The 22,547-nt window shown below is 48.0% G+C and overlaps 1 protein-coding gene across 1 annotated transcript in view; it reads right to left on the reverse strand.

The window, feature by feature from the left end:
* The window catches only part of THOC2 (THO complex 2), a 780,683-nt gene that overhangs the window by 263,018 nt on the left and 495,118 nt on the right, over window positions 1–22,547 (reverse strand). The window lies entirely within an intron of this gene.

Raw genomic sequence — 22,547 nt, forward strand, 5'->3', positions numbered from 1 at the left:
GATATGAAAACCCCAATTCAGTTGCCTTAGACACCATGCATTGAGATCTCATGTTTGAAAAATATAATCTTTGGAAAGAGAGCCTGTATCCCAAGGTACATTTGAAGGCATTATGTAAATCAGAGGTTACCAACCAGTGTCCTGCAGGGGAATCTCGGGTATGTTGTGAAATTTTGAGACCCCTCCGAGAAAGAAGACAGGAGGCAGGACACAGCTGCCTGCTGCTGACAGTAGTCTTCCTGTTTCCCCTGCACTAGCCCCTTCTATCAGCAAGCCGGCAAGCATGCACAAGCAGCGCTCCTTACTTGCTACTGCTTCATCCTCTGCCAGATTCTCTCTAAAGTCAGAACTGCACTGGGCCAGCCCGTCTTACAAGCCTCTGAGGCACTGCCTGGCTCTGACTTCAGAAGGAAGCCAGCAGCAGGAAAGGAGCACTGCTAGTTAGATTCCTCTTGCCAGATAGGCAAAGAGAGAGGAGGAAAGGGAAGCTGGTGATGCCAGGCGAGGGAAACAGAAAAGATGTTGGTGATGTCAAAGTGTGGGGAGGTGTAAAGAGAAGGGAAGGTGATGATGGAAGGTCTTGGTGGGAGGGTGAGGGAAGAAATGATGCCAGGTATTGAGTAGGTGGGAGGAGAGGTGCTGATGGAATGCCATGATAAAGTGAACCCAATGCCAGGTGCACCACAACACAAACAAATGCTGATATAAATTACAAACATTACTATATTATACATTGGTTCTACTGACAGCATATTCAGTGAGATGAGTTGTTACCAAAGTATGTCTCCTTTAGAGTCACTCAGTTGGATCAGATAAGTAGCTTACTCTAGACTCGGGGAAATACTGTAGCAAAACCAAAGCAAAACTGCACTTTATTTCTTAGTGATTCTTCACTGCAGTCAGTAAAAAAAAAAAAGAATAGAATGCAAGGAAAAATGTGTGATTGTATGGGCAAAGCAACAATGGAAACAAAAGAATTCCTACAGGCAAATCCAGGGAGAATCTCGAGTATCTAGTCACTGGTCATTACATAAGTTTTACAGTCAATAGAAGCCTCTAAATCTATGACCACTGATGTGATTAAAGATTATTTATAATGGCAGACTGAAGCAATGATGAATAATATACGGACAAAATACTCCGCATTCTGTGACCAGCTAAGGCAATGAAGGAGCAGTTTACTGATTTGATTAGAGAAAAATATGCAGCTTTGTTTTCTAAAAATCTGAATGCTGATTTTACATCACTGTTCAGGGAAAACAAGATTTATAGAATTCCATTCCTGAAACTTCAACTGAAGTGGTTCATTTTTTGTCTGCATCAGTTTAAAAACATTCCAGACTTTGATGTCTTCACCTTTTCCTTCGCCCACCCTTCTTTCTGTTTTGGGGCTTCCAGTGCAAATAAGAACCAATCTCGTCATTGCAGAGGTAGTCCTTAGCTGGAAGCCATGCAATCATGGGCCCTGAATCTAAGCCTGTGGTGACAACCCTGAGCACTGACCACGATACCTATTAAGGCAGCCCTCACAGCTGTGCATAGCCACTGAGCAACCGGAACAGAACCTTGTTTATTTTGATACAAAAGCTTCTAAATAGCGTTGAAAAAAGCCATGATGTATGAGAATTCTCCTAGGACAAGCAGAACGGTAGTCCTAATTCATGGGTGACATCATCAGATGGAGCCTGGCACAGAAAACTTCTGTCAAAGTTTCTAGAACTTTGACTAAACACACTGAGCATGCCCAGTATGCCACTATCCACACAACCACACGGGGTTCCCCTTCAGTCTCTTCTTTTCCGCGGAGCTGTTGCCTTGCGGGGTTTTGTTTTTTTTTTGTTTTTTTTTTAAGTTCTGCTCTTTAGAGTCTCTCTCAGTACTTCATCGGTATTTTTCTGTGCTGGGTCCCCCCTTCCCCATCGGTGCTTCAGTTTTTGTACCTTCTGTGTGGTCGATTCCTGACTGTGCCGAGTTCGGTGTCCGCTGGTCATTGACCACTTGCCAGCTCTTTTTCATGGCGTTGTCGGGTTTTTGTCCATCATGGATCCACATGACGTTTGCATGCTCTGCATGGAGGCATTGCATGATGTCTGGGGGTGTCGTCTTTGCTACCAAATGAACCCCCCCCAAGCATCATTGGGCTTGTTTTGATAAAATGGAAAAACTGTGTCAAAGAATTCTGACCCTTCGACTCCAGCATCAGGCGCCTCTACTCCCAAGGACCATGGGGAACCAATGGAGCTACTTCCCTCAGTGCCCACTCCCCTTTCGGCACCCTCTCATGAGCGCATTTTGGGAGATAGGCCTTCTCCAGCATCATCATGCTCAAGGACCTCAGGATCATCTCCATCCTCGGCGCCAGGGAAAGTCTGGGCCGAGCACCGTGGGAAACTTCGGAAGCATCAGCACAAGTCACCATCACCACATGGTACTGTGCTCGGGGCAGCACTGGGATCCTCCGTGCTGCCCCCAAAGCGACCCTATGGAGAGGAGGCATCGACCTCCATCATACCTGGGAGTCTTGGGCGTTCCCCACTGACATCGGTGCCGGGTACCAAGCCTCCCCAGGGCGGCTTAGGTCATGCCTCATTCCTGCTCCTCCTCCCTCCATCTATCCTCGGTTCGGCGGATTTCCAGGAGAAGCTGGACCACAGGGTGCAACAGGCGGTGCACCGAGCCCTTCAAGGCATCGAGCTACCAGCTCTACCGGTGCCCCCGGCATCCGAGCCTGCTCCTGAAAAGCTGGCGCTGCTGCTAGAGCGACTTGGGCATTTTGCCCACAGTCACCACTGGCTCCAGGGATCTCTCAATGCCCCGGCGGATACCGAGTCCTTCTCCTTCCGGAGTCATCTCCATTGTGGGTTCCTTGGATGAGGACGCCTCCCCAGCCAGGGGCACCATAGACACCGGTGCCACGCACACTCTTGCCCGCTCCAGTTCTCGGTGCCCCCAGTTCCAAGGCAGGAACCCCTCCTCGGGGCCCCCTCAGGGGACTTAAGTGAGGAGGAAGCTCCATATGACCCCTGGGGAGATAGTACCTCTGAGTCTTCCTCGCAGGACTCTGGAGACATCCCCTCGGATTTATTCTCCTCCGGATGAGAGACGTAGATCCCCGGAGGATCTGACCTTTGTAGGCTTTGTGTGGATTATGGCTGTGTCTGTCCTCTTCTAGCTTCTGGTGGAGGAGGACGCCCGTCACAAAATGCTGAAGGTTCCCCAGTTTGTAGATGCCACAAAGGAGGTGCTCGCTATCCCCATCCATTCTATTTTCAAGGATTTACTTCTCAGGATGTGGGAGCACCCAGTCTCCATACCACCGGTAAACTGTAAGTTAGATGCACTTTATCTCGTCCAGCCAGCCTTCAGTTTTCAGAGGCGCCAACTGCCACATCAGTCAGTGATGGTGGAGTCAGCCTTCATAAAAGCAAAATGCTCCCTTACCCACCCCTCTGGGTTGGGAACACCGAGCTGCAGATGCCCTGTGTAGGAAGGTATATCAGGGCGCGATGTTGATTGCTCGCATCGCCTCCTACCAACTTTATATGACCCAGTACACTCGCAACCTCTGGAAACAGGTCCAGGAGGTAGTTAAACACCTCCCTCAACAGCAGCAGTAAGCCATCCTGGGCGTTGCCCAGCAGGGCCTCAAGTACAGTAAACATGAGGTGTGTTCCACCTATGATGCTTTCAAGACTGTGGCTCGGGTAGCAGCAGCAGCGGGCATGGAGGCCCGTAGATTGGCATGGCTCCACGCATCGGACCTCCGGCTGGAGGTCCAAGACAAACTTGCTGACCTGCTCTAATATTGGGAAGAACTTGTCTACCAGCACTTCAGACCCTCCATCGGGCCGGAAGTCCTCACATCAGAGCTGTTTTAACGCCAGAGGAAATATTTTCCTCCAGGTCTGCGAACCCACATGCTGCGAGGGAATTCTAAAGGCAACTGTTGACAACAGCGGACCCCCAGCCCTCAGCCGGCTCCCCAGCAAAGCCTCAGCATGGGGTTTTGACTGGCCCCAAGGAAGCATAAGTCCAATACTTGTACCCTCGGCCTTGCTGCACCCAGTTGGAGGTCGGCTATAGTCCTTCCAGGACCAATGGCCTCAGATCACCTCGGACCACTGGGTCCTGTCCATAATCCGTCGAGATTATTGGTTGAATTTCCTGTGTGTCCCAGAGGACTCTCGCCCCTGTTCATCATGGGGCCAGACCCCATATCAATAGGTTCTTTAGACAAAGCTCTCTGCCCTGTTAATGACTGGAGCAGCAGAACTCGTTAAGCAAGATCAACAAGGACGGGGGTTATACTCAAAATATTTCCTGATTCCAAAGAAAACGGGGGGGGGGGGGGGGGGGGCGGGGGAGGTGTTACACTCCATCTTAGACCTGAGGGCCTTGAATAAATATCTACGAAGATAAAAGTTCAACATGGTTTCACTGGGCACGCCGATTCCCCTCCTGCAAAGAGGGGACTGGCTTTGTTCCTTTGACTTAAAGGATGCCTATGCCCACATAGGAAACTCCCCCGATTCCTGGTCGGCAACAGTCACTTCTAGTACAAGGTGTTGCCGTTCGGCCTGGCTTGGCCTCAGCCCCACACGTCTTCACCAAGTACTTGGCAGTCATGGGGGCACACCATCATCTAGGTGAACACATCTTCCCCTACTTGGACAACTGGCTGGTCAAGGCAGTCACGCACGAAGGGGTGCTTCGTTCCCTCAACTTGACCATACAGCTGCTGGAATCCCTCAAGTTTGTCATCAACTACCAGAAGTCTCAGCTTGATCAGTCAACCCAGTTGGTCTTCATCAGGGCCCGCCTGGATACTACCCAAGGCTGGGCTTTCCTTCCTCACGACCACGCGCTTGCTCTAGCATCTCTGGCGAAGTTGATCCATTGCAGCCGATGGGTGCCGGCCTGCCTTATGCTTCAGTTGTAGGTCACATGGCTACCTCTGTCTATGTCACCACCTTTGGCCCTACTTGCACATGTGGAGAGCCCAATGGACTGTGGTCACAGTGGTGCCAGGCCTCCCAAGATCTCAGTATGCGGGTACGCATTACGCCTCCCCTCCAGGTCTCCCTGTTCTGGTGGGAAATTCTCCCCAACGAAGAGCAGGGGGGGGGGGGGGTGTTCCCTTTCAGAGCCCTCTGTGCCAGGTTGTGCTCACTACTGATGCTTCCACCCTGGGCTGGGGAGCGCATGTGGACGGCTTCTGCACACAAGGTCACTAGTCGGCCCAGGAGATTTCATGCCAGATCAACTTCCTAGAACTTTGGGTGTTCAGGTATATGCTCTCAGCATTCTGGAATCACTTATCCAATCAAGCACCCCTAGTCCAGATCTAGAACCAGATAGTGATGTGGTACATCAACAAGCAGGGAGATACCAGATCACTCCTCCTCTGCCAGAAGGCTGTCCAGATTTCATCCTGGGCCCAGTCCCAGGGAATTCTGCTCTAGGTGGTGTACTTAGCGGGGTCAGACAATGTGATAGCAGATCACCTGAGCCGAGCATTCCACCCCAATGAGTGGTCCCTGGAGCAGGCAGTAGCGAATCACCTTTTCCGCCTCTGGGGGTACCAGACCTAGACCTCTTCGTCTCCCCCTACAACAACAAAGTAAGGAGCTTCTGCTCCCTGCACTGGAGAACTGGGAAACCAGCCTCAGATGCCTTTGCCTGCCATTGAGACAAGGGCCTTCGGTATGCATATCCTCTGCTTCCGCTGGTGTTGAAAACTCTCCTGAAGCTCCGGCAAGAAGGAAAAACCATGATTCTTTCGACCCCAGGTGGCTGAGACAGGCTTGGGTCCCAATGCTTCTGGACTTCTCCATCAAGGAACCAATCAGTCTGGGGACCTCCCCCGACCTGATCACACAGGATCGAGGCAGGCTGTGCCACCCCAACCTCTGGATATTTATTTAATTCTTTTTATATACCGGTATTAATGGTTACATCATACCGGTTTACATCCAAACTCAAGGTAGAAAATACATCAAACAGGGCAGGGGAAGGGACTAAGAGGAACAAGGGGGGAGGGTAACCGGAGTCTGGCTAACAAGGCTAACATTTATTTATTTATTTATTTATTTAATGGCTTTTATATACCGACGAAAGTTGGGAACATCTCATCGGTTTACAGAGAACAAAAATTTAGCAACAGGCTTTACAAGTATTGCATGATTATAAGAAGAACAGTTAAACCATTAGTCTTTACATATAACAAATTAGTCTTTACAAGTAACAACATGAAAGTAACAAGTAACAAGTAACATGAAATCAAGTTATGGAAAAATAAAGTGGTAAACAATGTAACGTCACATAACTAATGGGTTCAATTCACGTACTGAGGCAGCAGAAGGGTTGAGATGCGGGGGATCTAATCTGGGTAAGCCTGTCTGAAAAGCCAGGTATTTAATTTATTTTTGAATTTGATGGTGCAGGGCTCAAGTCGGAGGTTTGTAGGTAGTGAGTTCCAGCGAGTGGGACCAGAAATAGAGAGGGCTCGATCCCTTGTGGAGGTGAGGTGTGCCTTCTTGAGGGATGGGATGTGGAGAGTTCCTATATTAGTTGCTCTGGTAGGACAGTTAGAAAGTAAGAAATGGAATGGCTCGTCAAGCCAGTTGGAGTTGTGTCTGTAGATGGATTTGTGGATAATAGTAAGGGTTTTATAGAGGATGCGCGAGGGGATCGGAAGCCAATGCAGGTCTTTAAGGATAGGGGTAATGTGATCATATTTACGGGCATTAGTGATGGTTCTCGCGACTGCATTCTGGAGCATTGTAGCTGTTTATGGTGGAGTAAGGGGAGCCCTAGGAGTAGGGAACTGCAGTAGTCCATCTTGGATGTCAGGATAGGGCTTGAATGACTGCCTGAATGATGAGAGGTTAGTCCTATGGACCTCTCGGAGGATGTATCTCCGGATCCTGGTAGCTTCTTGAACGCCATCCACCAGGAAGTCTTACACTTTAAAGTGGAGAATGTTCTCCATTTGATGTTTGAGACATGGCTTAGATCCATTCACTTGTCCTACTCCCAAGTTGTTGGATTTCGTGCTATCCCTTTCCGATACTGGTCTGAAAACAATTCGTCAGGGTGCACCTCAGTGCTATCGGGGCCTACCACCACAAGGTGGATAATGCACCGATTTCCATGCACCCCTGTGGTGACACCGGTTCATGCAGGGTTTGCTTCGGCTGAACTAGCACCCCCCCCCCCCCCCCGTCCGTGGCCTACTATGGCTATCCTGGATCTTAAAGTGTTTCTGACTCATCTCATGTGAGTTCCCTTCGAGCCACTACATTCCTGAGAGTTGAAGTACCTGACAATGGAAGGTTATCTTCCTGACTGCAGTTCCTTCACAAGAACGTAAGAACTTAAGAACATAAGAATTGCCATACTGGGTCAGACCAAGGGTCCATCAAGCCCAGCATCCCGTTTCCAACAGTGGCCAAAACGAAGCTACAAGTACCCTGGCAAGTACCTAAACACTAAGTAGATACTATGATACTGATGCAGTAATTGCAGTGGCTATACCCTAAGTCAACTTGATTAATAGCAGTTAATAGACTTCTCCTCCAAGAACTTTCCAAACCTTTTTTAAACCCAGCTACACTAACTACACTAACCACATCATCTGGCAACAAATTCCAGAGCTTAACTGTGCGTTAAGTGAAAAAGAATTTCTCCGATTAGTTTTAAATGTGCTACTTGCTAACTCATGGAGTGCCCCCTAGTTCTTCTATTATCTGAAAGTGTACCGTATTTTTCACTCCATAAGATGCACCTGACCATAAGACGCACCTAGGATTCACAGGGGGGGGAAATTGACAAAAAAAAAAATGGTGTGCTAAACCGGCTCTGTTCCCGGGCGTCTGTGCATCTTATGAAGCAAATTAGGGGAGAGCATAACTTTTTTTTTGTCGCCATTTCGTTTTTGGGTCTGGGGAGGGCCATTTCAGTCGATTCCCCAGATCAGAAAACTTATTGTTCTCTTTCTGTGGGAAAATAAACCCCCAAAAAACCCCCCATCCCAACCCTTTAAATTTAATTAACTACAACCCCTCACCCAAGATCTGCCAAAAGTCCCTGGTGGTCCAGGAGCGATCTCCTGCACTTGAGCCGTCGGCTGCCAGTAATCAAAATGGCGCCAACGGCCCTTTGCCCTTACTATATCACAGTAGCCAACCAATGGCACCGGTAGCCCCTGTGACATAGTAAGGGCAAAGGGCCGTCGGCTGCCATTGGTCGGCCACTGTGACATAGTAAGGGCAAAGAGCCATTGGCACCATTCTGATTACTGGCAGCTGACGGCCCTAGTGCAGGAGATAGCTCCCGGACCCCCGCTGGACCACCAGGGACTTTTGGCAGGTCTTGGGGGGGTCAGGAGAGTTGTAGTTAGATTTTTTTATTTTTTTTTAATATTCGCTCCATAAGACGCACAGACATTTTCCCCCCACTTTTGGGGAAAAAAAATGCATCTTATGCAGCGAAAAATATGGTAAATAACCTATTTATATCTACCTGTTCTAGACTGTGAATGATTTTAAAGACCTCTATCATATCTCCCCTCAGCCATCTCATCTCCAAGCTGAACAGCCCTTCCTCATAGGGGAGCTGTTCCATCCTCTTTATCATTTTAATCGCCCTTCTCTGTACCTTCTCCAGTGCAACTATATCTTTTTTGAGATGCAGTGACTAGAACTGTACACAGTATTCAAGGCGCGGTCTCACCATGGAGTGATACAGAGGCATTATGACATTTTTCGTTTTATTAACAATTCCCTTCCTAATAATTCCTAGCATTGTTTGCTTTTTTGACTGCCGCAGCACACTGAGCAGACTATTTCAATATATTATCCACTATGATGCCTAGATCTTTTTCCTGGGTGGGAATTCCTAATATGGAACCTAATATTGTGTAACTACAGCATGGGTTATTTTTCCCTATATGCAACACCATGCACTTGTCCACATTAAATTTCATCTGACATTTGGATGCCCAGTCTTCCAGTCTTGCAAGGTCTTCCTGTAATTTATCACAATCCGCTTTTGATTTAACTACTCTGAATAATTTTGTATCATCAGCAAATTTGATAACCTCACTGGACATATTTCCTTTCCAGATCATTTATAAATATATTGAAAAGCACTGGTCCAAGTACAGATCGCTGAGGCACTTCACTGTTGACACTTTTCCACTGAGAAAATTGACCATTTAATCCTTTGTTTCCTGTCTTTTAACCAGTTTGTAATCCACAAAAGGACATCAACTCCTATCCCATGACTTTTTAGTTTCTTAGAATGAGGAACTTTGTCAAATGCCTTCTCAAAATCCAAAAACATTATATCTACCAGTTCACCCTTTATCCACGTTTATTAACCCCTTCAAAAAAAAAAGAAATGAAGGGGATTTGTGAGGCAAGACTTCCCCTTGGGTAAATCCATGTTGACTGTGTTAACATGGATTTACCCAAGGGGAAGTCTTACCCAAGGGGTTCCATTAAACCATGTCTTTCTATATGCTCTGTGATTTTGATCTTTCGAATAGTTTCCACTATTTTTCCCGGCACTGAAATCAGGCTCATTGATCTATAGTTTCCCAGATTGCCCCTGGAACCCTTTTTAAATATTGGGGTTACACTGGCCATCCTCCAGTCTTCAGGTACAATGGATGATTTTTAATGGAGAAATTACTTACCTGATAATTTTGTTTTCCTTAGTGTAGACAGATGGATTCAGGACCAATGGGTATTGTGCTCTCCTGATAGCAGATGGGAGATTGAGTCAGATTTCAAAGCTGACGTCACTCTACATATACCCGTGCAGCAAGTTCAGTTCTTCAGTATTCTCTTCGAAAAGCCAGAATGTAATAGCAAACTTCGCTCAAGGGCGATACAAGGAACATGTGAGGCAATTAACAGTGGAAACGGGACATGACATGACATAACATAACAGGTCATCTTAATAACATATATGATAACTGAGGAACAGAACAGGAACACAAAAGGAACAAAAGCATTGGTCTGTGAAGACCGAATGGAATGTCAGATTGAAATTGTCGTTCTGAAAGAGAGGGAGAATTAAGTATCTGGGAAGGCTAGGCTGAAAAGCCATGTTTTAAGCCTTTTTTTGAATGAAGATGGGCAGGGCTCTTGTCTGATGTCTGGAGGCAACGCATTCCATTGATGGGGTCCTGCTGTTGAAATGGCCCGCTTTCTTAGGGATTTTTTGCTTCAGGGGCATACAGAGTGTCTTTGTAGGCCCTTCTGATTGGTCTAGAAGAGGTATGTGGTGTAAGTTGAATAGCGGTGTTGAGAGATGTGAGGTTGTGTTTAGCTTTATGTATGATCGTGAGAACTTTGAAGAGAATCCTGAATTTGATGGGTAGCCAGTGGAGAAACTGGAGGGTGGGGGTGATATGTTCCCTTTTTTTGGAATTAGTGAGAATCCTGGCTGCTGAATTTTGAACCATTTGAAGAGGTTTGATGGTGTTGGCTGGGAGACCGAGAAGGAGGGAATTGCAGTAGTCCAGTTTTGACAGGATGATGGATTGCAGCACTAATCTGAAGTCCTGGAAGTGAAGGAGATGTTTTAGGTTTCTAAGGACTTGCAATTTGAAGAAGCACTCCTTAGCAGTGGTGTTCACAAACTTCTTTAGGTTAAGCTGGTTATCTAGTATCACTCCTAGGTCTCTAACAAATGGAGAGTGTTTAATATAGAAACATAGAAACATAGAAACATAGAAATGACGGCAGAAGAAGACCGAATGGCCCATCCAGTCTGCCCAGCAAGCCTCACACATTTTTTCTCTCATTCTTATCTGTTACTCTTAGCTCCTTGTTCTATTCCCCTTCCACCCCCACCATTAATGTAGAGAGCAGTGATGGAGCTGCATGCAAGTGAAATATCTAGCTTGATTAGTTAGGGGTAGTAGGGGCAGTAACTGCCGCGATAAGCAAGCTACACCCATGCTTATTTGTTTTACCTAGACTATGTTGTACAGCTCTTGTTGGTTTTTTTTTACTTCTCCCCTGCTGTAGAAGCAGAGAGCCATGCTGGATATGCATTGAAAGTGAAGTATCAGGCACATTTGGTTTGGGGTAGTAACCGCCGTAACAAGCCAGCTACTCCTCGCTTTGTGATTGCGAATCCTTTTTTTCTTCACCCCTGTTGTTGAAGCTATGCAGGATATGCGTGAAGCATCAGTTTTTTGTTTTTGTTTTATTTTTCCCCCTGCCGTTGTTTGTTTGTTTGTTAATTTTTTTTTCCCTGCCGTTGAAGCAGAGAGCTATGCTGGAAATGCGTGATGTATCAGTCTTTCTCCCATGCCGATGCAGCAGAGAACCATGCTGGATATGCATGGAAGTGAAGTATCAGGCACATTTGGTTTGGGGTAGTAACCGCCGTAACAAGCCAGCTACTCCCCGCGTTTTGAGTGCGAACCCTTTTTCTTCTCCCTTGCCGTTGTAGCAGAGAGCTCTGCTGGATGTGTGAAGTATCAGTTATTCTTCTCCCCTGTCATTGAAGCAGAGAGCTATGCTGTATATGCATTGAAAGTGAAGTATCAGGCATATTTGGTTTGGGGTAGTAACCGCCGTAACAAGCCAGCTACTCCCCTCTTTGTGAGTGCAAATCCTTTTTTCCATTACCTCTTGCTGTTGAAGCTTAGAGCGATGTAGGAGTCACAGTAAGCATGTGTATGTTTATTTAATAAGGGTATTGTGTCAATAGCCATCATTCTGGCGAGTCACCCACTCTTCATTGGCGGCCTCTTGACTTTATGGATCCGCAGTGTTTATCCCACGCCCCTTTGAAGTCTTTCACAGTTCTGGTCTTCACCACTTCCTCCGGAAGGGCATTCCAGGCATCCACCACCCTCTCCGTGAAGAAATACTTCCTGACATTGGTTCTGAATCTTCCTCCCTGGAGCCTCAAATCATGACCCCTGGTTCTGCTGATTATTTTCCTACGGAAGAGGTTTGTCGTTGTTTTTGGATCATTAAAACCTTTCAAGTATCTGAAAGTCTGTATCATATCACCTCTGCTCCTCCTCTCCTCCAGGGTGTACATATTTAGATTCTTCAATCTCTCCTCGTACGTCATCCTATGAAGATCCTCCACCTTCCTGGTCGCCCTTCTCTGTACCGCTTCCATCTTGTCTTTGTCTTTTTGTAGATATGGTCTCCAGAACTGAACACAGTACTCCAGGTGAGGCCTCACCAAGGACCTGTACAAGGGAATAATCACTTCCCTTTTCTTACTTGATATTCCTCTCTCTATGCAGCCCAGCATTCTTCTGGCTTTTGCTATCGCCTTGTCGCATTGTTTAATAGTTGAGTTGGCTGATTGGAATCGCCTTGTCTTGAGTTGGCTTGATTTGGCTTGAGTTGTCTTGAGTTGTCTTGAGTTGAGTTGTCTTGAGTTGGCTGATTGGAATCGCCTTGTCGCATTGTTTAATAGTTGAGTTGGCTGATTGGAAGGAGGACGGTGAAGTCGGGGGTGCGGGGAAATCTTTAGAGATGATAAGAATCTCAGTCTTGTCAGTGTTGACCAAGTTGAGAGTGGAAAGGAGTTGGTTGATAGCTTGAAGGCAGCTGGTCCAGTGGTTGAGAGTTTTTTGTAGGGATTCTTTGATCGGGATGAGTATTTGGACGTCATCCGCGTACAGATAGTGGGATAATTTTAGTTTTGTGAGTAGGTGGCAGAGTGGTAGAAGGTAAACGTTAAAGAGTGTAGGTGATAGGGAAGATCCTTGTGCGACACCCAGGTTGGAGCGGACCAGAGGAGATTCTTTATTGTTGATCCTGACTTTGTAGCATCTGTTGAACAGGAAGGATCTGAACCAACAAAGCGCAGGTCCCTTGACGCCTATGGCTGTTAGTCGTTCTAAAAGGATAGCATGGTTCACTGTGTCAAAGGCGGCGGACAGATCGAGAAGCGCGAGTAGGTAAGTTTGTCCTTTTTCCATGTTAATTAGGATGGAGTCAGCTAGGGATATGAGAAGGGTTTCTGTGCTTAGAGTTTTTTGAAATCCATGTTGAGAGGGGGAGAGAATGTTGTGCTCCTCCAGATATTCTGATAGCTGTTTGTTCATTGACAATTTTTTCCATGATTTTTGCAATCAGGGGAAAGTTGGCTATTGGGCGGAAGCTGGCTGGGTCTGTTGGAGACAAGTTAGGCTTTTTTAGGATAGGTTTAAGAATAGCGAGCTTTAGAGGGTCCGGCACTAGTCCTTGGGAAAAGGAGAGGTTAATGATTTCAGAGATTGGCTTTGAGATGGTGTTAGGGATGTTGAAAAAAAGGTTGGGCGGTACTGGGTTCGCAGGATGCAAAGCTGGTTTCAATTTTTTGAGGATGTTGGTTCGAAAGCTTCAAGGATTGAATTTTGTTTTAATGAAGGGAGGGCGAGAGGAGGCGTTACGGAGGGAGTGCAAAGCAAGGCGGTTAGGTTAGTGATTTTTTTTCTCGAAATATTTTGCAAGTTCTGTGGCTTTGTTAAGTGCCAGGTCATCCGAAATGATGGGGGGAGATGGTTTGGTGACTGCCGAGACATATGCGAAGAGAGCTTTCGAGTCGAAGATGAAATGGTGGATTTTCTTAGCGAAGAAATCTTTCTTCATTCTGAGGATGGCAATCCTGTAGGCGTGGAGTAGAGATTTGTAGGCAGATAATGAAGAAGAGGATGGTTTTTTTTCGCCAACTATGCTCTTTCCTCCTACGCTCTTGTTTGAGGGCCTTTAGGTCAGGGGTGAACCATGGTTTTCTATTATGAGAAGAGGGGCATAGGACTTTGGTGGAGGTGGGGCAAACTTGATCTGCAACTTTTGTTACGATGTTGCTCCAGGATGTGATGGCTGTATCTACGTCTGAAAGGTCGAGAAGAATTCATTCCTTGGAGAGATGGCTGTCAAGGTGGTCAGAAGAGCAGGATTTTCTAAGTTGTATGGTAGTTTTAGGGAAGGATTGTGGGGGATGATCTTTAATCTTCAGCGTCGTGGAGATGATCCGGTGGTCTGACCAAGGGACCGGTGAGCTATCAGGCTTAGAGGAGAGAGAGATGCCATCACTGATGAAAATGAGGTCTAGAGTGTGGCCCACTGAGTGCATAGGGCTATTAACGATTTGAGAGAAGCCTAGATAGCTGAGTGAGGAGAGTAGAGTTTCACAGTTGTGAGATTGGGGGGGAAGCGTCCACGTGCAAGTTAAAGTCTCCGAGTATTATGGCTGGTTTGACTGCGTTGAGGTGTTTCGTTATGAGTTCGATGATGGGAGAAGGGTTGGATTCCAGGGTTCCAGTGGGGGCGTAGATTAGGCAGATTTGGAGGTGATTTGACTTAAAGAGGGCTGCTTCAAGGTTGTAAGTAGAGCTGGTAAGTTATAGGGTGAGGCCTAAACCTTTTTTTGCCGCTAAAAGAAGACCTCCTCCTCTTTTCTTAGGCCTGGGGTATGGAGAAAAGATTGTAAAGATGTGTGGGAAGTTGATTTGTGATAACTGTGTCTGTGGGTTTCAGCCATGTTTCCATGATAGCGCATATGTATGGACTGCCTTCTAAGAGGTAATCATTAAGGATGTGTGATTGGGCGTAAAAAAGTGAAAGAGTGAAGAGTGAGAGACCAAGCAACTGTGTGATTGGGGAAATCATTATTGGTATTAGTCTTTGTTGGCGCATGTGGAAGGAGGAGATGATTCTGGAGTGATTTTTGCCGTTTCTCGGGTGATATTTGATTGAGAGGATGGTGGAGGTTAGCATTTAGAGCTTGAAAGGAGAGGATCTCAAGTGAATGCGCAAAGTTGAAGAGGGGCCGGTAGCAGGCAAAGGTAGCTTCCGGCTAGAGAGAAGCCGGAGCCTGGGGCACACTTGGTTTAGAAGTGGGAAACAAACTACTTGAACTCTGAGGAATCGAGATCTCAGGATTAGGGGCTGCCCGAAGGGGCACACAAAGGGGCAGCCCTTGCTCCCACCCCTGTCCGGTCATCTGCTTCAGTTCATCAGGTCCGGGCGCGCGAGTAAGAGGGCACCTGGAGGGAGTGCTGGGGTTTAAAGGCCCCGAAGTAGCCTCCCTACTGGTGCTCGGGCTTCCCTCCCTCCAGATTGGTTGTTGCTCGTGGTGGAGGCGGGCGCATGGTCAGAGGAGAAGCAGGCCGGGTCGGCGAGCCTCGTGGCCGGTGGGGGAGCAGTTGGCGGTAGGTGAGCAAATTTACAGGCCTTACTCAGATGGGCTCTCGCGCCGGCTGCGCAGGCCCTTGCTCCCACCCCTGTCCGGTCATCTGCTTCAGTTCGTCGGGTCCAGGCACGCGAGTAAGAGGATGTACAAAAGCTACTCCCCAACAGGGTGGGAGGCTGCCTGTGGCCCACTTAGTACTGCCCTTGTGAAAGCTGTATCCTCCCTGGCCTGAACATCCAGGTGGTAGAACCTGGAGAAGGTGTGTAGGGAGGACCATGTCGCCGCCCGACAGATCGCAGCTGGTGACAGCAGCTTGGTTTCAGCCCAGGAGACTGCCTGGGCCCTTGTGGAATGAGCCTTGACCTGTAGAGGTAATGGCTTTCCTGCCTCTATGTAGGCAGCCTTGATTACTTCCTTGATCTAGCGGGCTATAGTCGCCCGCAATGCCGCTTCCCCTTGTTTCTTCCCATTGTGAAGAACGAGCAGGTGATCTGTTTTGTGTAAGGGTTCCAAACTTTTCAGGTATTGGACTAGGATTCTGCCGACATTCAGGTGGCGAAGGAGGCGTGAGTCTTCAGAGTCCGTGTGCTCCTCTGGCGATGGTAAGGATATGGTTTGGTTCATGTGGAAAGAAGGATGGTACAGTACACAGATGTATGGTGCCCGGGGTGAACCTGAGGAACAGTTCCCGACAGGATAGTGCTTGAAGTTCGGAGATGCGCCGAGCTGAGCATATGGCGACCAAAAAGGCTGTCTTTAAGGTCAGGAGATCTGTTGGTCTGAAGGAGTCCCCTGCTAGGAAGTCTAGTACTAGTTTGAGGTTACATAATGGCACCAGCCACTTTAGGGGTGGTCGGAGTTGCTTAACTCCTTTCAGGAAGCGAGACATCGGGATGAGTTGATAGTCTGGAGCCGTCCACTTCGGACCTGAAGCAGGCCAGGGCTGCAACTTGGACCTTGAGGGAGTTGAGAGACAACCCTTTTTCATGCTATCCTGTAGGAATTGCAGGATCGTGGGAATCTTGGCTGTCCTCAGGAGGAGACCACGGTCTTCACACCAGGCTTCGAACACTCTCCAGATCTGTATGTAAGACAGAGATTGGAGAACTTGTACGCCCGGAGCAGGGTGTCAATCATGGCTTTTGCTTAGCCGCGCTTCTTCAGGCTAATCCTCTCAAGGGTCATACCGTAAGAGAGAATTGAGCCAGGTCTTCGTGGGAGATCGGTCCCTGCTGAAGAAGATTCCTGTGTGGGGGTAGACGCAGAGGGTTCCCCGCAAGTAGTCTTTGCATGTCTGCGTACCATGGCCATCTTGGCCAGTCCGGGGCGATTAGTAGAACTAATCCCCTGTGGTGCTCTATCTTGTGGATGATCCTGCCCAGTAGTGGCCAGGGTGGGAAAGCATACAGGAGGTCTTCCTCTGGCCAGTTCTGGACGAGAGCATCGATTCCCTGAGATTGTGGTTCTCGTCTGCTGCTGAAGAACCTGGGGACCTGGGCATTGAGATGAGTTGCCAGTAGGTCGACTGGGAGACCCCATCGATGTACTATCAGCTGGAAGGCCGTATCCGCCAGTGACCATTCCCCTGGGTCTAGGCTCTCCCTGCTGAGGTAGTCTGCTGAGACCTTGTCTTTTCCCACGATTTGGGAGGCCGAAATCCCTTGCAGATTTATTTCCGCCCACACCATAAGGGGGTCTATCTCTATAGACACCTACTGGCTCTTGGTTCCTCCCTGGCGGTTGATGTAGGCGACGGATGTTGCATTGTCCAATATGACTGACTAACTCGCCTCGGAGTCTGTGACTGAATCGTTGGCAGGCCGTTCTGACCGCTCGAGCTTCCAGGCGGTTTATGTTCCATGCCGCCTCTTCCTTGTTCCATTGTCCCTGGGTCATCAGTTCCTGACAATGGGCTCCCCACCCTCGCAGGCTCACAACCGTGGTGAGTACAATCCAGTCTGATGGAGTCAGGTTTACTCCTCTGCTTAGGTGGTCTTCCTGTAGCCACCATTGGAGCTGGTCCCGATCCTCTGTCGGAAGCTGGAGGTGAATTGAGTAGTTCTGGGACGCTGGGTTCCATCTTGTCAGTAGGGAACGTTGTAGCGATCGTATATGGGCTCTTGCCCATGGAACGACTTCCAGAGTTGACGTCATGAGGCCGAGGACTTGGAGGTAGTCCCATACCTTGGGGCGAACCGAGGTAAACAGTTTTTGCAATTGGCCCATCAGTTTCCTTCTCCTTGGAGGGGGGAGGAAAACCTTGTTCTGTTGGTATAGAACCGGACTCCCAGGTACTCCTGTGACTGGGAGGGCTGTAGGCAGCTCTTGGCTGTGCTCACGACCCACCCGAGTTCCTGTAGTAGATTCTTGACTCAGGTAGTCACATGGTGACTCTCCTCCAGAGACTTTGCCCTGATCAGCCAATCATCCAAGTAAGGATGTACCAGGATTCCTTCTTTCCTAGGTGTTGCCGCCACAACCACCATAATTGTCAACACTCACCTCTCTGACTACCTTGAACTTCACAACATTCTACCCTCCACGCAATATGGCTTTCGAAAGCATCTGAGCACTGACACCTTACTGCTCTCCCTTACTGACACCATATTCAAAGGAACCGATACTGGTACTTCTTACCTTCTTGCTATGCTGGACATCTCTGCTGCTTTCGATACTGTTAATCACACCATACTGATCAATATCCTCAGTAGTATTGATATCACTGGATCTGCACTCGCCTGGCTCATAACCTACCTACAAAATCGCCAATTCACAGTCCTCTCTGATATTAATGAATCTGACGCTATTAGTTTAGATCAAGGTGTCCCCCAGGGCTCCTCTCTATCCTCAACCTTATTCAATATTTACATGTTTCCCCTCACCACCCTCCTAACTAACCTTAGCATCAAACACTTCATCTACGCAGATGATGTGCAAATTCTCCTCTCCTTCTCTGACTCTCTCCAGTCCGCTCTCCAAACCTGGGATTCATGCCTTACCGCCATCAACAAACTCCTCACTGACATGCATCTTGCCCTCAACCCTCAAAAAACAGAACTCCTTATCTCCTCTAAACTCTCTCTTCCCCCTGTTCCCACTTCTAACTCTTCCTCTACCTTCCATTCACACACTCGCAACCTTGGTTTTCTCCTTGACAGCCAACTCTCCTACAAACCCTACATCAAATCCCTCTTACGCGACTGCTACTTTAAACTACAAACTATCAAAAAACTCAGACCCCTCCTGCACTTTTCAGTTTTTCGCACAGTACTCCAGTCTATCATATTTTCCAAACTTGATTACTGTAATGCCCTCCTCCTCGGCCTCCCCGCTAACCACACCAAACCTTTGCAACTTCTACAGAATGCTGCAGCACGTATCCTTTGTAACACAAGAAAAATAAACCATATCACACCAACCCTCATCAAGCTCCACTGGCTACCAATCCAATCACATATCCTGTACAAAACAATATCCCTCCATCCACAAGAGCATTACCAACGATAACCTCCACTGGCTCTGCCCCCCCTTTCCTTCCTCGCTCCTCCACAAGACCCACCCGTCCTGCCCTTCAAGGAACTCTCCGCACTCCCTCAATTAAACCCTACAAACGTTTCTCCACAATGAATAGGGCCTTTTCCCTCGCCAGCCCCACTATTTGGAACTCCCTCCCTCCAGACCTGCGCACAGAGACATTAACTCCTAAATTCAAAAAGAAACTCAAAACATGGCTTTTTCTACAAGCCTACCCGTCTGCCAATCCTTCCTCATGATTGCTAACAGAACTCCTTATGCCTTTGTTATCTGATTAATTCTTGTAAATACTTGTAAATTACTGTAAACTAGTTTTCCTCATTTGATCATTTGATTATTGTTTCTTGTTTCCCTTGTTTTATCTCAGTTACCGTTCCATGTAAAGGCCTTTGCCTATTAGTTCTAAGTTAATTGTAAACCGATACGATGTGCAAACGGTTATCAGTATATAAAAAAAAAAAAGCCAAATAAATAAATAAATAATGTTGGTGAAGGTTCTGGGAGCAGTAGCTAGGCCGAAGGGTAGCGCCTGGAACTGGTAATGATGACCCAGTATCGGAAAACACAGGAATCACTGGTGGTCCTAATGGACCGGGATGTGAAGGTAGGCTTCAGATAGGTCCAGAATTCTCCCGGTTGTACCGCCATTATAACTGTGCATAGGGTTTCCATGCGGAAGTGTGTACCCTCAGGTAACGGTTGACGGCCTTGAGGTCCAGGATGGGCCAGAATACTCCTTCTTTCTTGGGGACGATAAAATAAATGGAATAGTGGCCAGTATTTTGTTGGAGCGTGGGCACCGGGGCTATTACCTTCAGGCTGAATAGTCTTGCTAGTGTGGTTTCCACTGCCAGCCTCTTGGAGTGGAAGTGGCAGGGAGATCTCATAAATTTATCTGGAGGGGTGCTTTGGAATTCCCTTCTTGAATGATAGTTAGGACCCACTTTTCTGATGTTATCTCGACCCATCTTTGGTAGAAGAGGGCAAGTCTGCCCCCTATGTCTTCTTCCTGTGGATGGGTCTGTGTCTTCTCATTGTGGGGTACGGCCGGACCCTGTCCCTGAGCCTGATCCCCTCTTAATGTGTCTGTTCCTGAGGGGCGAGGTGCTTGTGACTGTGTGTTCTTGTAAGGTCTAAAGCGTTGTGATCCTCTGCCCTTAGTTCTTCTGGCGGAGGAGCGCTGAAATGTTATTCCTGTCTTCCGGTAGTCGGGGTACTGGAGATTCGCCCCATTTCTGGCTAACTTCTCCAATTCGCTTCCGAACAAGAGAGATCCTTTAAAAGGCATTCTCATGAGGTTCACTTTGGATGTTGATTCAGCAGACCAATTCTGGAGCCATAGTTGTCTTCTGGCTGCCACTACCGTGGCGACACCCCTGTCTGAGGTGTGATTGATCTGATGTGGCATCGGTGAGGAAGGAGACCGCAGGCTCCATCATTTCTCCGGACGTAGTTGCGTTTCTGGAGAGGAGCAAACAGGAGCGTGCCACCAATGCGCAGCAGGAAGCAATTTGAGCATCATTGATATGTCAAAGGATTGCTTAAGGATGGATTCCAGCCGTCTGTCCTGAGTGTCCTTCAGTGCCGCTCCTCCCTTCATGGGAATTGTAGTGTGCTTTGAGACTGCGGAGATCATAGCGTCCACTTTAGGGAAGAGTAGGAGTTCCTTGGCCGTGGATTCCAGCGGATATAGGGCTTCTAGGGCTCGTTCCCCCTTTGAAGTTGGCCTCTGCAGCATTCCATTCCAGGTCAATCAGTTCCTTGATGGGCTCCAACATAGGAACGTAGCACGAGGCCTTATGGAGATACACCAAAATGGGGTTCTTCTTTGGTTCCGTTATAGGATCCGTGCCTGGAAGGGCCAGCGTCTTTAGAATCTGGGACACAAGGGCTGGTAACTCGTCCTTGTGGAAGAATCGGACCATGGTTCGGAATAGCTCCATCCCTGGGGGGTTTTCTCCTTCTTCCAGAGAGTCAGTTTCGTCCTGTTAAGTGTCTGGATCCCCATCAGGGAGGCTCTTGATTAGGAGAGGCATGTCTCGAGGAATTAAGGAGGTGCTGGGAATGGCTTGTGCTTCCGGCAGGGATTGAGTCTGATGCGCCGCAGGGGCTGGTTGTGCCTGGACAAAGGTTTGCAGCCGCTTAAAATATTCCACCTAGGAGAAGGTCCTGGGTCCATGTTGATCCCAGGAGGGGTTGTAGTGTAAGCTCCAGAGGTGCCTTCCTGGGGTCTGTCCACACCAGGAGCTGGCTGCCGGACCAAGGCTCACCTTCGAGGGATATCGAGAATCACCTCAGGAAAGTCTCAACTGTGTGAGGGACCCTTAGGTTTCACCGAAGGAGAAGCTGGGCTTTCTTCTTACAAGTAATTTTCTTTTTTCTTTCTTGTTGTAAATGATACACTATTCTCTTTTGGATAGTGTATCATTCACCCTACATATACCCATGCAGCAAGCTCAGCTCTTCAGAAGAGCTGAGCTTGCTGCATGGGTATATGTAGGGTGACGTCAGCTTTAAAATCTGACTCCGGCTCCCATCAGGAGAGCACAATACCCATTGGTCCTGAGTCCATCTGGCTACACGCTAAGAAATGATAGGTTACAAATTTTAACTAATAGATCCGAAATTTCATTTTTTATTTCCTTCAGAACCCTGGTATGCATACCATCCGGTCCAACTCATTTGATACTCTTTAGTTTGTCAATCTGACCTACTACATCTTCCAGGTTCACAACGATTTGGTTCAGTTCATTTGACTCATCACCCTTGAAAAACATCACCAGAACCGGTATCTCCACAATGTGGTAGATTTTCTAAGGGTTACGGGCATAACCCCCGAAAACCTTCCCCAAACCCCCCCTGCGCGTGCCGAGCCTATTTTGCATAGGCTCGGCGGTGCACGCAAGCCCTGGGACATGCATAAGTCCCGGGGCTTTCCTGGGGGGGGGGGGGGAGGGTCGCGGCGGCGCATCATCCGGGTGGCATTCCGGGGCATGGCCGTGGGCATGGTTCCAGCCCAGGGGCGTTCCGGGGCGGGGCGTTCCGGGGCGTGGCCGCGGCCTCCGGACCAGCCCCCGGACAAGAACCTGGTGCGCCAGCAGCCGGAGCAGGCATAACTTTGGGAGTAAAGGTAGGAGAGGGGTGTAGATAGGGCTGGCGGGGTGGGTTAGGTAGGGGAAGGGATTGGAAGGTGGGGGAGGCAGGAAGGAATGGGCAGAGCGTGCAGGGCTCAGCACGCGCAAGGTGTACAAATGTGCACCCCCTCGCGAGCTACGAGCGTATCTTATCAAATCCGGAGTACTTTTGTTTGCGCCTGGTGCGCGAACACAAGTACGCGCACGTGCTTTTTTATAAAATGTACCCCAATATCCTGATCAGTAAGTACAGAAGCAAAGAATTAATTTAGTCTTTCTGCAATGGCCTCATCTTCCCTAAGAGCCCCTTTAACCCCTCAGTCATCTAACAGTCCAACCAACTCCCTCACAGGTTTCTTGCTTTGGATATATTTAAACATTTTTATTATGTGTTTTTGCCTCTACGGCCAATTTCATTTCAAATTCTCTCTTAACCTGCCTTATCAATGTTTTTGAAGGATTTTTTTTTTTTTTTTGCTAAAATAGCCTCTTTCACCTCACCTTTTAATGGTTAAAAGGTGCTGATAATCATTTTGCCTTCCTTCCCACCTTTCTTAAAGCGTGGAATACATCTGGACTGCACTTCCAAGACTGTATTTTTAAACAATGTCCACGCCTGTTGAACTTCAGCATGCAGAGTTAGTGAGCTTCAGGAGTTGGTAACATATCCACCTTATACAAAGTTTTTCCATGACAGGGTGGTGATTTGCA

The sequence above is a fragment of the Rhinatrema bivittatum genome, chromosome 6, assembly GCF_901001135.1.
Source record: "Rhinatrema bivittatum chromosome 6, aRhiBiv1.1, whole genome shotgun sequence".
In the NCBI taxonomy this organism is placed as follows: domain Eukaryota; kingdom Metazoa; phylum Chordata; class Amphibia; order Gymnophiona; family Rhinatrematidae; genus Rhinatrema; species Rhinatrema bivittatum.